The sequence below is a fragment of the Tamandua tetradactyla genome, chromosome 13 (genome assembly GCF_023851605.1).
Source record: "Tamandua tetradactyla isolate mTamTet1 chromosome 13, mTamTet1.pri, whole genome shotgun sequence".
Classification (NCBI taxonomy): Eukaryota; Metazoa; Chordata; class Mammalia; order Pilosa; family Myrmecophagidae; genus Tamandua; species Tamandua tetradactyla.
In genome coordinates, this window is record NC_135339.1 from 29,826,212 (window position 1) to 29,843,946 (window position 17,735).

The window sequence follows — 17,735 nt, forward strand, 5'->3', positions numbered from 1 at the left end:
GCATTGCCAATTAACAGATTTTTACATATTGGATGTGTTTCAAACTTTTTCTTCCTCCCTCCCTACTGCTCTCTCTTTCTTTCTACAAAACTGTTGTGGTGTATTGCCTTGGACATACATCACTTTTAATTTTTGCTAGTTTGTATTTGGGATATTTTCCTAAAAGTGGGGTTGATGATCAAAGGGCAAATACATATATATTTTTGCTAGATACTGCAAAATTGTCCTCCATAGGGATAATGTTTTGCATATCTACAACTATGTATGAGGAAATCTGATTCTCCACAGCCTTGCTAACAAGTATAGCAAGTTTGTTATGAAAAATTCTGGATATTTGCAGATCTGAAAGATAAGAATTGATATCTCAGTGTAGTTTTAATTTGCATTTCTCTTATGATGAATGAGATTGGTTGCTTTTTATATGTTGAATGTTTATTTACATACTTTCCCATGAATGAGAAATCATTTTAAATTGTATTCAATTTTGAATAGTATTGATAGACTCCTCATTATGAAAGATGAATAAAGATGAAAGTGTACTATTTTCCATCTAATTTTGGTCTGTGAGTCTGCAAATCTATCCCACATGTATCCAAATGTGCTCTCAGCCCATGTGTATTGGATTCTTCTGATGTGAATTTTTCTTTGTAATGTTTTTTTTTTTGCTTCCATTTGTTTCCTGAGCTCTGCCATCTTGCCTTTTATTATTTCATGCTGTCTTATTATTATCTATTTTTTAATATTGAGGTTTTTTAACAGTAAGAATGGAGAAGAATGGAGAAGAAATAATTTAAGGAGGTAAAAACAATATGACTTGTATTTTGATTTGATGTAAAGAGAGGAACAAAGGGAAAGAGGATTCTAGGATGAATTTCAGGTTTCTGGGTGAAACCAGCTATATGGTAATGTTATTAAACTGTATCAGAATTTGGGAAGAGGGCAAACAGGTTTGGGGAAAAGATCATGAGTTCAGTTTTGCATGTATTAGCTTCAGTTGCCAATGAGCAATGGATTTGGAGGTCTGAAGTCTAGGAGAGAGATCTGGACTACAGATAAAGTATTGTGAATCAGAGGCTATAAGTAGAAGTGAAGTTCCAATAGTTAGTAAGATTGCTTTGAGAGATCAGTGTAATGTAAGCAGAGGATAGGATGCCGGGGATCAAAGCAAAGTTAAGATCCTAATTAACAGGAGGTAGGAGAAAAAGGGCAGCTAATGAAAAGATTCTGGGAATGAATTATCTGGGGATAAGAAATAAGCACAAGAGTGGTGTTTTGACATCAAGACAGAAAAGCCTCATTAGTCTTTTTTTTTTTCTATAGAGAGGATACTTAGCATGTGGAATTGCTGCCTGATTCTGCTTCCTAGGTTCTTGGCAATGGTGCGAGAAAGAATTCAAGGGCACAGCACAGCTAGAGTAAGCAGGAAGAAAATTTATTAAGAACACATGTGAGAGGACACTGAAGCACTCTCACAAGGAAAGAGGGGTGAGAGGTGAGAGGCCCTGACACTGGGTCAATCTGCTTTTATAGATTTTTGTTTCTTTTGTAATTTTTATTAACTATTTTACTACCCTCCCCTTTTCCCCCATCTGTGTATGCTTGATGGTAGATGACTCACTCAGGCATGGTTGGTTGGCTCTCTGCTTCTCGGTAGATGACTCACTCTGGTGGGGGCCATTTGTCCCCCAGGTGCTGTTTATTGCTGTTCTTCTCGGAGATATTTTTCTCCTTAAGGCCTGACTGCTCCTTGGAATTTGCCCTTTGCTTAGTCAGCCACCACCTTCATCCTGATCCTACCTCAGGATGAGAAACAATTAAATAAGTATAGAGCCAGTGTTCCTGGAGGAATTTTTAAAAAGTAGGACAAACTTTTAAAAAGTAATGAAAAACCTAGTGAAATTGGTTGGTTAGATTGAAAGATTCTGCATGACTTTTAAAAACTGAATTAAAGGTGCATGGAAGGTTGAAAAAGCTGAAGTTCTCAAAACATTTTCCCACTATCGGTTTTCCCAAGTATGTTTACTATTTTAGGGAAAAATGAATATAATATTTTCCAGGAGTTTTTCTTTATTCCAATAAGTAGACTCATTTGTTTCTAGCTAATCATAGAACAAAGAAGAAATGGGAATTCTTTTAGGCTTTAAAATTGAGGCTGAGAAGAATTCTACTTCCTTCACCATTCTCTTTTTGTTCTCCAACTTTCAAAGATACTGGACCTTAAGAGAATTCATATACCTCTGAGCTGTTTTATAATATTACAAAGTAGAACAGACCCATACACCCAATGGACTTGTAGTAACAAAAGGCACTGCCACTTTCAAAGGGCATATGAAGGGCTTGTTCTTTTGCCTGGTTACTTAAATTTGGTGCCTTTCAGCTGAAGGCTATTCTTGTTCTGGGTGATCCAACTAAACCTCCTCTGAAGTCTTACATATTAGATTACTGTTTTTAAGATTTCAATTCAACTAGTTTAGTTCTTTGGCTTTAAAACTAATATGTAGATAACCTCATGCTGGGCTTATATGAGATGGAATCTCATAGGGCCACAGTTCTGGTATAATTTTTATATGGTACAAAATATCCTGAAGTGGAAAGACATTACTACACAAAATAAACATTGGCTATTTCTGTGGAATATTGGGCAAACTTTTACTTTACCACTGACACTTTATAAAATAGCATGAAAGGTGTGTTATCAGGAGGGGATTAAAGTAATAAGACTACCCTGTGAAATTCTGATATATAATGTTACTTTACAGTTAAATCAGATATTGAAATATAACATTTTGCTTCCTTTCTTAGAGGAGATTAGACTGAACTGCCATTCATAATAAGGGGGGCATAACATAAGACCATTATATATGGTCAGAATCCATTGTTTTATCTCATATTGGCTAAGGCAATCTTTGGAGGGGTTTTAAGAAAAACATTTTTTTCAGCTCTTGTCTACGTTGAATGTGAAGGGAATCAAGTTTTATTTTATTTCCTATGACTAGAGTAAGCAGATGTGTTAATTTATTTTGTTTTGTTTGGATCTTCTCACAAAGAATCCATAAAACTCATCTTTTCTTTTTTTTTGGAGGTGCACTCAATTTGGCCACTTTCAAAGAATGTCAAGTAAAATGACTATCCAAAAGTTTAATGAGGAGAACTTCAAATACTTCCAAGAAGCTTTTTTTAGTTTGAATTACAATATGCTACATTTATATTTATTTTATTTGTATTTGTACTCTAAAATGTAATGTTGTTTTGCTCTGTTGGAAAGCAGAGTTTTTGGAAGCTAAGGACATAAAAGTGCAGACTCTTGGGGGTCCTGGTATGTAGTGCATTTAACAATTGTAGCCCTAACCTTGAGCCTACCTTTCATGTGTCACTCTGGATTAATTTCAAAGGGCTAAAGATCCTTGTTTTATGAGGTTATTGTGCATTAGGAAGATGTTCTAATTTGCTAGTTGCTGGAATGCAATATGCCAGAAACGGAATGGCTTTCAAAAAGGGGAATTTAATAAGTTGTAAGTTTACAGCCTAAGGCCGTGAAAATGTCCCAATTAAGCAAGCCTATAAAAATGTCCAAATTAAGGCACCAACAAGAGGTTACCCTCACTTAAGAAAGGCCAATGAAGTTCAGGGTTTCTCTCTCAACTGGAAAGGCACATGGTGAACATAGCAACATCTGCTAACTTTTCTCCAGGCTTCTTGTTTCATGAAGCTCACCTGGGGATGTTTTCCTTTTTCTCCAAAGGTTTCTGGCTGTGTGGGCTCTTGTCCTCATGGCTCTGCTGTCCTTGGAATCTCAAGCCTTTTCCAAAATTATTTCTCTTTTAAAGGATTCCAGTATATTAATCATGACCCACCTGGAGTAGATGGGGTCACATCTCGCTCTAATCCAAGGTTAATACCCACAATTGGGTGAGTCACATCTCTGTGGTAATAATCTAATCAAGTTTCCGGCCTACATTGTTGAGTAGCGATTAAAAGAAACTGTTGGTCCCACAAGATTGGATCAGAATTAAAACATGGCTTTTCAGTGTGCATAATCCCTTCAAACCAGGACAGAAGCTACTTGTAGGTTTTTTTTTTTTTTTTGAGTGTTTTAGGCATGTTGGAGTTCTAATTAGTGCACATGTAGGAAATAAGCCTTAGAGTTTCAAGTCAAGAGATCCAATAAAATGAAGACCAGAGGGAAGGTTCATTTTAAACTCTTTCATTATGGGAACAAAGAGTAAAAAGTGCTCTTGAATAATAATTATGAGCTCTACAGATGATGTTTCACTTCAATGTTAGTCAAGTAGATTCTGTTCTCCTGAAAAGGGATAATAATTTCAACTAACATCTGTTGAACCCTTGCTCTTTGTCAGAGATTTGAGCTAAATTATCTCTGTTACTTGCATTTTCTTGTTTAACCTTCCAGATCCCTTGGAGGAATGAACTTTTGTTATTCCCAGTACAGATGAAGAAACATGTTCAGGAAGGTTTAGGAACTTGTCTTAAGTCACAGGCAGCAGGGAGCATAGCCTAGATTCTTGTCCAGACAGTCTGTAGTCAATGCCAATGCTCTAACTTAACTGGGATCCAATATGGTGAGAATTCAAGAATTAGGTAGTCTGGGGGCAGGCTGTCTCAAACGGGTTACTGCATATTGCTGCTGATGGTCTGAGTGGAGCTGAAATCCAGTCCTCCTTCTCCTGGACACACTAGGCCTTTCTGCTAACACCTACAGCTCTCTATCTATCCAATGCAGAGAGTGGCACCTTCTTCCAATGTCTGTCTAAAAGGGGAATGTTTTTCTAGTTTACTGAAAGGCAAATATTAATTTTTTTAAAAACTTTTTTATTAATTAAAAAAAAAATTAACAAAACATTAAGATATCATTCCATTCTACATATACAATCAGTAATTCTTAATATCATCACATAGTTGCATATTCATCATTTCTTAGAACATTTGCATCTATTTAGAAAAAGAAATAAAAAGACAACAGAAAAAGAAATAAAACGATAACAGAGAAAAAAAAAAGATTATACATACCATACCCCTTACCCCTCGCTTTCATTTACCACTAGCATTTCAAACTAAGTTTATTTTAACATTTGTTCCCCCTATTATTTATTTTTATTCCATATGTTCTACTCTTCTGTTGATATAGTAGCTAAAAGGAGCATCAGACACAAGGTTTTCACATTCACAGAGTCTCATTGTGAAAGCTATATCATTGTTCAATCATCATCAAGAAACATGGCTACTGGAACACAGCTCTACATTTTCAGGCAGTTCCCTCCAGCCTCTCTGCTACATCTTGAACAACAAGGTGATATCTATCTAATGCATAAGAATAACCTCCAGGATAACCTCTCAACTCTGTTTGGAATCTCTCAGCCATTGACACTTAGACTCATTTCACTCTTCTCCCTTTGGTCGAAAAGGTTCTCTCAATCCCTTGATGTTAATTCTCAGCTCATTCTAGGGTTTTTCTCAGTCCCTTGATGCTGAGTCTCAGCTCATTCCAGGATCTCTGTCCCACATTGCCAGGAAGGTCCACACCCCTGGGAGTCATGTCCCACGTAAACAGGGGGAGGGTGGTGAGATTGCTTGTTGTGTTGGCTGGAGAGAGGGTCCACATCTGAGCAATAAAAGAGGTTCTCTTGGGGGTGACTCTTAGGCCTAAATTTTAAATAGACTTGACCTATCCTTTGTGGGGTTAAGTTTCATATGAACAAACCTCAAGACTGGGGGCTCAGCCTATAGCTTTGGTTGTCCATACTGCTTGTGAGAATATCAAGAATTCAACTTGGGGAAGTTGAATTTCTCCCCACTCTCACCATTCCCCGAAGGGGGCTTGCAAATACTTTTCCAGTCACTGATCAAATCACTCTGGGATTCATCGGGGCATCACTCTGGACAAACCAATAAAATCTCATGTGCTACCTGAGATTCCAAGTACTTATGACATTCAATCAAACTATCTACATGAGTTATATTAGGAAATGCTCTAGTCAAAATATAAATTTTGTAACAAATAAACATTTTTTGCTTTAGTCTCACACATAAGGTGACATTTTAAAATATTAATTACCATCGTTTTTCAGCACCCTGCAATAATAACATTCCTTTGTTCTTCTTCATGCAAAAACATTTTTAAAATTTGTACATTGTACATTTCACTATTATTATACACTTTAGGCATTCCTAGATTATACCATCTTGATCTTTACCATCTATCTTTCTTTCTGATTTCATTTATGTCCCCAGCCCTCCCCCCTCTATCATTCTCATATGCAGCTTCATTCGGTGTTTTAACATAATTACATTACAGTTAGGTAGTATTGTGGTGTCCATTTCTGAGATTTTATATTCAGTCCTGTTGCACAATCTGTATCCCTTCAGCTCCAATTACCCAATATCTCACCCTATTTCTATCTCCTGATGGTCTCTGTTACTAAGGAAATATTCCAAGTTTATTCACTAATGTCAGTTCATATCAGTGAGACCATACAGTATTTTTCCTTTTGTTTCTGGCTAATCACACTCAGCATAATGTCCTTAAGGTCCATTCATCTTGTTACATACTTCATAACTTTATTCTGTTTTACAGCTGCACAATATTCCATCTTATGTAAATGTCACAGTTTGTTTAGTCAACTTTCTGTTGATGGACATTTTGGCTGCTTCCATCTCTTGGTAATTGTTAATAATGCTGCTATAAACACTGGTGTGTAAATGTCCATTTGTGTCCTTGGCCTTGTGTCCTTTGAGTAGAGACAGCATATAGATGGGTACTGTTTTTTAATCCATTCTACCAGACTATGTCTTTTGATTGGAGAGTTTAATCCATTAACATTAAGCGTTATTACTGCATGGGTAGTACTTTCTTCTACTATTTTGCCTTCTGGATTTTATATGTCATATCTAATTTTCCTTCTTTTTACCTTTACTCATAGTCTTCCTTTCTACACTCTTCTTCACACCTCTCTCTTCTGTCTTCGTATCTATCTCTAGTGTTCCCTTTAGTATTTCTTGTAGAGCTGATCTCTTGGTCACAAATTCTCTCAGTGATTTTTTGGTCTGAAAATGTTTTAATTTCTCCCTCATTTTTGAAGGACAATTTTGCTGGGTATAGAATTCTTGGTTGGCAGTTTTTCTCTTTTAATAATTTAAATATATTATCCCACTGTCTTCTCTCCTCCATGGTTTCCGCTGAGAGATCTGCGCATAGTCTTATTGGGCTTCCCTTTTATGTGATGGATTGCTTTTCTCTTGCTGCTTTCAAGATCCTCTCTTTCTCTTTGACCTCTGACATTCTGATTATTAAATGTCTTGGAGTATGTCTGTTTGGATCTATTCTCTTTGGGGTATGCTGCAGTTCTTGGATCTGTAATTTTAAGTCTTTCATAAGAGTTGGGAAATTTTCAGTGATAATTTCCTCCATTAGTTTTTCTCCTCCTTTTCCCTTCTCCTCTCCTTCTGGGATACCCACAACACATATAATCGTGTGCTTCATATTATCTTTTAATTCTCTGAGTCCCTGCTCATATTTTTCCATTTTTTCCCTATAGTTTCCGTTTCTTGTCAGATTTCAGATGTTCCATCCTCCAGTTTAGAAATCCTATGTTCTGTCTCTCAAAATCTACCATTGTAGGTTTCCATTGTTTTTTTCATCTCTTCTACTGTGTCTTTAATTCCCATATGTTCTGTGATTTGTTGTTTAGACTTTCAGTTTCTTCTTTTTGTTCTTTCCTTGCCTTCTTTATATCCTCCCTCAATTCATTGATTTGGTTTTTGATGAGGTTTTCCATATCTGTTCGTGCATTCTGAATTAATTGTTTCAGCTCCTGTATGTCATTTGAATTGTTGGTTTGTTCCTTTGACTGGGCCATATCTTCAATTTTCCTAGTGTGATTTGTTATTTTTTGCTGGCATCTAGGCATTTAATTACCTTAATTAGTTTATACTGGAGATTGCTTTCACTTCTTTTATCTAGGGTTTTCTTGCTGGATGAATTTGTTGTCTATCTGTTCTTTGACATTCTGTTCAGCTTTATCTGGACCTTTAGCTTGAGTTTTGTTTAACAGAGGAGAATTTTTCAGTTCTTGTTTTCTTGTTTCTTGCCCTGCTTGTGTGGTACCTTTCCCCTCCACATACACTTAGGAGGGTCTACTTAGATATTATATACCCCAGCCAGATTTTCCCAGACCAAACTGGCCTCCTATCAGGAGAAAAGAGTCACCTGCGTCGGTTTTCCTTGAGGGTGAGACCCAGCAGGCTGAAAGACTTTCCTGTGAAGTCTCTGGACTCTGTTTTTCTTATCCTGCCCAGTATGTGGCACTTGTCTGACTGCAGGTCCCACCAGCATAAGATGATGCGGTACCTTTAACTTTGGAAGACTCTCCCTGCTGGGGGTGTGGTGGAGACAGAGGAGAGGTTGTAGGCTGGTTTTAATGGCTTCAAATTACCAAGCCCTGGTTTCTGAATTCCTTGATGGAGGGATTCCACCTGAGTTGGGCTTCACCCCTCCCCTGGGGAAGGCACAGGCTCCAGACAAGTCCCCAAAAGAGCTCACTTCTGCCTATGCCTGGGGCAGCTGCAGCCTGAAAGGTCCTGCTGCTGTATCCAGAGGCAGTCAAGACTTTGTAGATACATAGACACAAAAACCTCTGTTTCCTTCTTTTTTTTTTTTTTCCCTTTTTTCTCTCAGTCCTGCCCCCTTGGCACTGGGGCAAAAATGAGCAATCTTCGCTTTGATCAGGTTTACCTAAGCTGGGGGCCTATTTTTAGTAGTCAGCATTTGTTAATTAGTTCCACAATTGGTGTTTGATTTTGCCCAGTCCCTGCTGCTGGTAAAGTCCTTTCCTTTCCTCTCTGGGAAGCGGCCTGTGGGGGAGGGGTGCTGGCCACCCCAGCTTTGGGAACTCATGGTTCTGGGGGGTGCTCGCAGCCGGTCCAGCTGGTCCAGACTGGGGTACGCTGTTTGTCTGGTCACTGAAGTGGCCCTAGGAGCTGTTCTGTACTATTTCTGGTTATTTAGTAGTTGTTCTGGAGGATGAACTAAAATGCGCATGTTGTTAAGCCACGCATGTTGTTAAGCCGGAAGACGGCAAATATTAATTTCATAATTTTACTCTGAGTACCACTGCCTGTATTTCCACTCACTCCTAACAGTCCTTTGACTCTGACGTGCTTCTTCCCGGTCTCATTGCTTCCTTGGTGTTTCATTCTGTCCCATAGCTTTAAGTACCACCTCTATGTTGACAACACCCAAATTTATGCCTCCATCTCAGAACTCGCTCTTTCTTTCTCTCTCTGTTCTTGCATATCTAATTGGTTACTCAACATCTTCACTTGGATGTCTAACTATGTATTCCAAACTTATGCTCCAAACTGGACTTTTGATATTTCTGCTCATCTTGCATCCATCCCATCTCAACATCATCTTTCTTGTTGTTCAGACCTAACTCCTTGGAGACATCTTGATTTTTTTTCTCTCTCTCATATGTTATGTCCAAATGAAGAATTCCTATTTGCCTAACCTTCTAAATATATCTACAGTCTGACCACTTCTGCTGCCACCACTGAGGTCTGAGCCCTTATTCTCTCCTATCTGGATTGCTATAGGAGCCTCCTAATGGATGCCCATTCCTCTGCCCTTGCCTCCACCCCCCACTTCAATTTATTCACCAAAGTAATCCTTCCAAAACACAAACAAGATCATGTTACTCCAGTGCTCAACCCCCTGCAACTGCAGGCCCCATTATGTCTCTGACCTTCTCTCACTTTGCTCTTTCCCGCTCACTCTACCCCACTCACACTGGCCTCTTCTCTGTTCTGCACAACATGCCATTACTCTCCTGCCTTAAGGATTTTGTTCTAGCTGTTATCTCTGCCTTGAGTGCTCTTCTCTCAGGTATCTGTTTAGCTAATGTCCTTACCTCTTCAAGTCTTCGCTGAAATATCCCTTGTTTCAATGGGGGCATATTTTTATCCTATTTAATACTGAAATCTGTCCTTAACTCCTTTGTTCCCTCATTACTCTCATATTCCCTCTTACTCTCTTCTGCTTTTAATTTTTTCATAACCCTCATTATTTTCCAATAGACTGTGTAGTTTACTTTTTTCGTATTTGTTTGTTTATTGTCTCTCCTCTCCCTTTGACATGACTGTCATGAAGTAGACACTTATTTGGATTTCCTGGTTGTTAATACAAATACCATGTAATGGGTTGGCTTAAAGAATGAGAATTTATTGGCTCATGGTTTTGAGACTAGGAGAAGTCCAAAATTAAGGCCTCGTTAAAGCAATGCTTCTCCCAGCAGACTGTGGCATTCTGGGCTGGCTGCTAGTGACCCTTGGCCCTTGGCTTTTCTGTCACATGGCAATGCACATGGCAGCCTCTTGTTTTTATTGACTTTAGGCTTCTGGCTACTACCTCTATGTCTTTTTCAATTTCATTCTGCTTTTAAAGGACTCTAGTAATAGGATTAAGACTGATCCTGATTTAGTTGGGCCACCCCTTAACTGAAGTAATCTCATCAAAAGATCCTATTTATAACTGGTTCACACCCACAGGAATGGATAAAGTTTAAGAAAATGTTTTTCTGGGGTATATTAACACCACACCACCATAACACTCAATAAATATAATTTGAATAGATGAATAAATGAATGATGCCCTATAATTTAGGGGTGCCTCTGATCTCACACCATTCACCCTCATAGTTGACCAAAAGGCTAGGAGGAAAAATATAAGTGTAAATAATGACATGGGAGTTGGTTGTAAAGAACAGTACCTGAAAAGAGTGAAACCTAACTATTCTTCCATCACATATGATATCAGCCAATTTCTTGCTATTATTGACTCTCTGAAAAACCTCCGATTCTTTTGTTTACCAGTGAGTAGAAGATATGTGTGCTTTCTTTACAGGGCAAACAAGGCAGCAAATGATTGCATTAGGAGTATGAAGGCAGGAATGAGTGGGGATGATAGTCTTGGAAAACAGATGGATAAAGAGAGTGTAGTGCAAGTTCTATATTATAATTGTTCTCTTTCCATTTTATCTTATTCTAGCCAAGACTAAATTGTATAACATCAGTGTGAGGGTATTGTGCATGATATCCTCTGTATCTATTTTTTTTGCTTTACTTAAACCTTTTTGTAATGATTTTATTTGTCAGGTAGCATTTGGTTTCAGTCCTTTACATTTATTCCTGATTGCATTATACTACTACTTCTGAGGGGTGGTGGTAGGGGAGAGGGGGACTTAGAAAGTTTAGTTATGCACTCAACATAAATTGTTAATGAAAACTAAATGCTCTCTTTTATAAGATTATTTCAGGACTCTGTGCCTTCCACAAGTTACTGAACTTTCCTTCTGATATTTTGGAAGTGTAGGGTATGAGACAAAGATTAATATTTGTGGTGGTGGTGAAGATTGTTACCTACTGATATTACACTAGAGTTTATTCAGAATGGAGCTCATGGATATTTTTTTGTAAGGAGATTTGTTGATATGATTAGAGCACTTAAACTTGAAGAAAAGAGATACTTCCAAGACAGAGTCATCAAGTACATGCATGAATGTGTGTGTGTGTATGAAAATAAATAGGGCATGAAAGGAGTGACACATAGTGATTTCCAGGGGAAAATAACAATGGGAGAAGGTCAGTAATAAATATATAGGTAATCAGAAAAACAGAAATTAAATACAATTTCAGAAATATCAATAAAACATGAATCGAGTATTATTTTTTAAAATTTATTTTGTTTCTCATGAATGGAATGTTAAATGTTCAAAGATAATTTTAATGAAAAGGGCAGAGAAGTATACACAGTCTTTCATAAAAACCCATAACTTGAGAAAAGATTTACAGTGGAGGACATTCAGATAGGGTATAATGAGAGAGAAAGAGAAGTGATATTGTTGCAAAAGCTTATTAGATCAGTCTTTCCTGGTATAGATTAAAAACTGTCATAGCAATATGGTTAGATGACATGTTTTGAAAAGTTTCAGAAAGCCTTCTCTTAAAAGTAGAACAATAATGATTTTTATCTTATTGCTGTGGCAATTTCATGTCTTGGAGATTGGGAAAATAATGAAAGAAACAAATTTGAACAATACGAAGATTTTTGTGACGTGGAGTGCTGGAAAGTTTGGGAAGGTCTGCCCTTAACATGTACATGAGTTTCAAATCAAGCTAACAAACTGATAAAGTAGATTATATCTCTCTATGTTCCTATCTTGACAAATACACCTTTAGAATGACACAAAAACCAAGGTTCAAATTTAGAATTCTTAGATTTCTTGAAATTTCTTGTTAGAATGAGGTGGTGTAGGAGCAGTTTGCCTCTGTCCCTGGCCTAGCATCTTCTTTCCTCACTCCTGGCTTTATCATACAGTTGAGAGGCTTTGAGCACATGCAAGTGGACAGTCTAGCCTAAATATCCATTTCCATCTGCACACTCATGAGCAAACAGCTGCCTCCTGGCCATCTCTCAGGCCTAGGAATAGGTATACTGAGTCATCTGCTCTGGAAAGATGGATCCTAGGAAGAGGCTGACCCAGGCACAGAGAGTGGGCTTGAGCTGGTTGAGGGGTCCAGGGTGTGTCCAGAAAGGTAGGTCTTGGCTTGGCCTTGTGGACAATTCCAAAGCATGAGATTTGGAGGCAGGTTTTGGAGTATTGGTTTAGGAGAAAATGACAATTTTATTGTGGAGGTAATAATTGTAAATAAGACAATGTTAGACATCTATCCTAGACTTGAAGAGGAGCACATTTTAACAATTTCAGTTGAATAGTAAGCATGATTCCAAGGGACTATATATGCCAGCATATATTCCAAGGGACACAAGAGGAATATGATGAATTAAAAATGAAAGAAAATGGGGGTACAAGTGTAGTTCCATGGTAGAATTCTCGCCTGCCGTGTGGGAGACCCAGGTTTGATTCCTGATCATTGTGTTTCCAAACACACAAACAAGCAAACAAACAACAACAACAACAACAAAAACCCCAAACAAATAAAAATGGAACAACTGGAGCTGCAATAAGGGGATACTCAGATAGGAAAAGAATGAAATGTGACCCCTGCCATACAGCATATGAGAGAGAGAGAGAGAGAGAGAGAGAGAGAGAAGGAAAGAAAAAGAAAGGAAGAGAAAATGCAAAGTTGGCAAGGTTTGGGTTTTACTATTTTTTTCTTTCACCAGAATCTAGGATAGTGGTTGATGTATCTAGGTGCCCCATAATAGTCGCTGAACAGCGACAATCAATAACACAAAACCCCAGTGTTCTGTGTAGCAACCTTAAATTTTAAAAGAACATGGATCAAATATGGGAAGAGGGACACATAAGTGAAAGCAAATAAAAGAGAATGGCAGAAACTAGGAAAAATAACATTGAGAAGGCTAGAGCACTTTTCATTTGCTAAGGCTGGCAGGACATGCTGTAGGAGAAGAACATTTCAAAGCTGTATTTTGAGAAAAAGAGAAAAAATAAATAAATACAGAAGGAATAGACCCTCTGCGTGAGCGAGATGATATGAGATTAATAGATGACAGTTAATACATATAAATTATCCTGTCAAAGTGGCAAGAGTATGAGAGAATTGATATGTGGAAAAAGCAAGTATGTTATAATTTGTATTAAAATATAAATACTTATATGCTGGCAACATATATGAAATCTCTGGAATGATATGAGAAACTGACCATAGTAATTGCCTCTGCGAGGGAAATTAGGTAAGGAGGAAGGGATGTGAGGGCAACTTAGTTTTCACATTGTTGAACCTTGTACTACCTAAAGTATTTTTAACTAATTAAAAAAATTGAAACTCTAAATGTTGAAAATAAAGGAGACTGCCCATCCTCTTTAAATTACTTGAAGAATGTGTATCCTGAAGAAGTATATCCTTGAACTTTAAAATTGTCTGCAGATATGATCACAGAACCTCTCTAAGGAGTCACTGAGAAATGACAGACCTGCCAGAAAGCAGGAGAAGGGCATGTATCTTTATTTCCAAAAGAAGTAAAAATGTAGTCTCTAAGATTAGGCAGAACATCTAGGTGCCAAATTGTAGGAAAACTACAGAATTAAGATGTAAATAAATGGCAGTAATTACTAGAAGTTAGCATGGATTCTCCAAGAACAATTCATGCCAATCTAACTTTGTTTTTAATTGAGTTATTAAATAGGGAGAAAGTTTAGTAAAGCGTTTGACAAATCCTCCCATGATAATTTTGTTGACAGAATGAAAAAGAGTGGATTATTTCATATGAAAGTGATTCATAACTGGTTGAAAAAAAACATACCAAGGGTATTTATCAATTGATCATTATATATCTGTAAAGAGTTTCTAAAGGTATCAAAATCAGGTTTCCTGCCTGGCCCTAACTTATTCAATGGCAACTGTAGAATTTAACTGAACAAATTAATGGATGAACAGAAAACTGGGAAGGGGTGTTAATATGTTGGATTCTCTAAAATCAACTTTCACAGGCAGGAATAAAGATCCAGATTTTACAAGATATAGTGTTACGAGGGTAAAATAAAATAGTATATTTAGGTAAATAAAAATTAATTATCCAAATATGTTATGGGGAAACTTGGGTAAGCAGTAATCCTTGACAAAAAGACCTGAAGAGTTGAGCGGTGAGTACAAAATTAGCTTACCTTAGGTAAGTATGATGACTACATGATGACTATATCACCAGCTTTAGTAATCCTAAAGAACCATCAGCTGTCACTTTACAAACTAGCTGTGTTGCAAAAGTTTTTTTTTTTTTAATTAAATAGTTGGTATTGGGGACTTTTCTATAGAAACCATATTCCAGATGTTAGTTTTCCAAGCCATTCCACAAGTTACCACAAGAGGTTGGTAACAGTTTATCAGTCTTTGACCTTGCTTGCAAAATTCTGTAGATTTCTGCCTATTATTGCCCTAATCTCTAGTCAGTCAGGATTAGTGAACAGGACAAATACAAAAAGATCAAAAAGATTTTATAAGAAATAGAATTTATTAAAATTTTTTTTGATTGTAGGTAAGATTCTTCAAGGACCTGTTGGTTTGGAATTTCATAATTTAATGCGTATTGAAAAACATGAACACAGACTAAATTATTATTATTATTTCTTGGCTGAAAACACTCTTCTAGAAGGATAACATGTGATGTGGATGATTTTTTACCCCCTGTAGTTGTTTATTTTCCTTACCTCCAATTTTTGTATGCAGTGAGCTTTGGAAACCTATTGTGAAGTCTGCAGTGAGAGGACATGTTTTCTAAAGGTTGTGAAGCTTCACTTAGATCTTATTTTAGTTCACAACTGTATCTTCTACTTCTTGTCCCTGAGATAAAAGAACAAAGCCTTGTTAGCAATCTTGACTTGATTTATTTGTAGGAGAGTACCTGTCATGAGAGGGATAACAAGCAAAATGCTTTTATGTGCACTCATTTAGTAGGACTCTTAAGTTATAGACACTGAAGGGCATAGTTTATTGCACAGATTGGGTCTGGCCTATGCAGAAACATCACCATGGGAATATCCTATTTGTCAATATAGATTTGCCTGTGTTAAAGGGACTCAAAGAGGTAGGTGGAATGATTGAAAGAAAGAAAAACAAAACAAAATATTTCAGTTCTAGAAATGTATTTGGGAGAAAGCATTTGACAATAGGACTTGGAGACTTTCTTGAAGCATATCTCCTACATTTCAGTGGAATGGCTGAGAAAAGAAACAGTGTTTCTATGTTCAGAATTGAAATAAAAGGAGAGACAGGTAAGACAGAAAAGGGCTAAATCGTAGGGCTTTGTCTTTATATATTGATATTGTCATAGGATAATAACGGTAATTTAGAGTTTCATTTGAAAAGAAATTCAAATAATATCTTTTCCTAATAGTTGAATGATTATGTTTCAAGGCAAAAAGGCTTTTAAAAAGCGAAAGAATTGTAGGCATTTTATGCAAGTGGCTTATGATAGAGATAAGCCTAGACTAAGAACAAGCACACACACTACCCAGTCTCAAAGGTGGCATGGGGATTCTGGGTTCTGTTCACTCAGAGGACAATATAGAAATGTGATACATTTAAGAAATTGTAGCCTATCCTTGCAATCAACAATGCCCTTGGGTTTTATATTGTTGACATTTACAACATTTGCTAGTAGATGAATGAATAATACATTATATTTGAAAACATGATGAGAAGTAATCTAGGACATAGTAACTAAATTATCCTTTTTCTCCCCACTTCAAACTACTTATTATAATTCCTGAGTGGCATAGAAAATGTTTTGATACAATACACAAAGTGATTAATATGCATTAGTTGTTTTTAATAGTATAGTCAGCCTTGTAGTATATAATTGCACTTAAATGCTTTTCTAAATTATTAAATTTGCCAAAATTGCTTGCTTTGAGACTTTCAGTGCAATTTTTTTAAAATTATCAAACTTTTCTGAAGACACATGAAAGAATTTTAAGTATATTTGAAATTCACTATTTTGATTATGTATACATTTCTATGTTACGTCACTGGGGGCCAGTCTTTTGGCAAATTGCTATTATTCTCAAGAAAACTTCAGATATCCTTTTCATATTAAGAGAATTTTGGCATGTTATCATGTGGCATATCATTTGAAGAACAGTCAGGCTTCTATGACTATGTAGTATCTGCCTCTATTTTTTTGGAAACACATTATAAATTAGTATATATCAAGATAAGCGCCAGTATAAATGACTTAGTTATAGGATGGTTTTCTCTCTCTCACATGTGAACCAGGTGTAGAGTGTGGGAAAGGCCTTGTGAAGCACTGATCTTTTCACTTACACACACATTCAGATGGAGATCATTATTATCTTGGATTATGCTCACCACACATTTTTGGATCCAGGGGTAGGATTCACTATAATGGAAGAGTTTGAAGAGCAAATAGTAGCTGATTTTATGGAATAGGACAGGGGGAGGTTAGAAAGACAGGAAAGAGAAAGGGGAACATGGGCTCTACCTGAGAATCTCATATCCCTTAGGGCTTGGATGCTGGGTATGGGTGAGGGAACAGTCTTCCCTCCAGAATCACTGAGATTGAGAGGGGAGTTGAAGTGATTTATCTTGTATAAGAGAGACACCATAAAAATGTGTGTTTGTTTGTTCAATCATTCACTCATTCATTCATTCATCCATACCTCCATCCATCCTTTCACAGAGCCAATCAGTCTATTAAAAAGAAAACAACTATCCATCCTCATATCTAAAATAAAAAATGGAGAAACAAAATATAATTATATTAATTCTTTTTTGTTTTAATTTAATGGGTATCATAGGGAATAGCAAGGCATTTTCTGGAGGCAGATTCTTGTGTTCTCTAAGCCTGCAAATATAGGAAACTATAGAAGAAAATAGGTAAAAGCTAAATGGGAAAGTTTTTGCATTGATAGTAATACATGTTTTCATGGGCTCTGAGCTTTTCTCTAACGAAACAAGTTATATATAAGAGACATGTATGTTTCTTACTGTTTATGTGGCTCCTCAGTAAGCGCTTGCTTGTTGATTGTTGACTGTGAAGAAGTTAATACAAATTTGTCAGCTTAGTGATTTGGGATGTATTCTTTGTGTTGGATGTGTTAACCTGAATTTGTTATGATATGCTACATATGGTCATTATATATATATATATATATATATACATATATATATATATGCAAAATCTCACTGAGTTGATTTTAAGGTTAAGTTAATGCCTTAAAGAA

At 36.7% G+C, this 17,735-nt stretch overlaps 1 protein-coding gene across 11 annotated transcripts in view; it reads left to right on the forward strand.

Moving 5' to 3' along the window:
* Window positions 1-17,735, forward strand: part of CTNNA3 (catenin alpha 3) — a 1,849,311-nt gene that overhangs the window by 39,213 nt on the left and 1,792,363 nt on the right. The gene's annotated exons all lie outside the window — the stretch shown is intronic.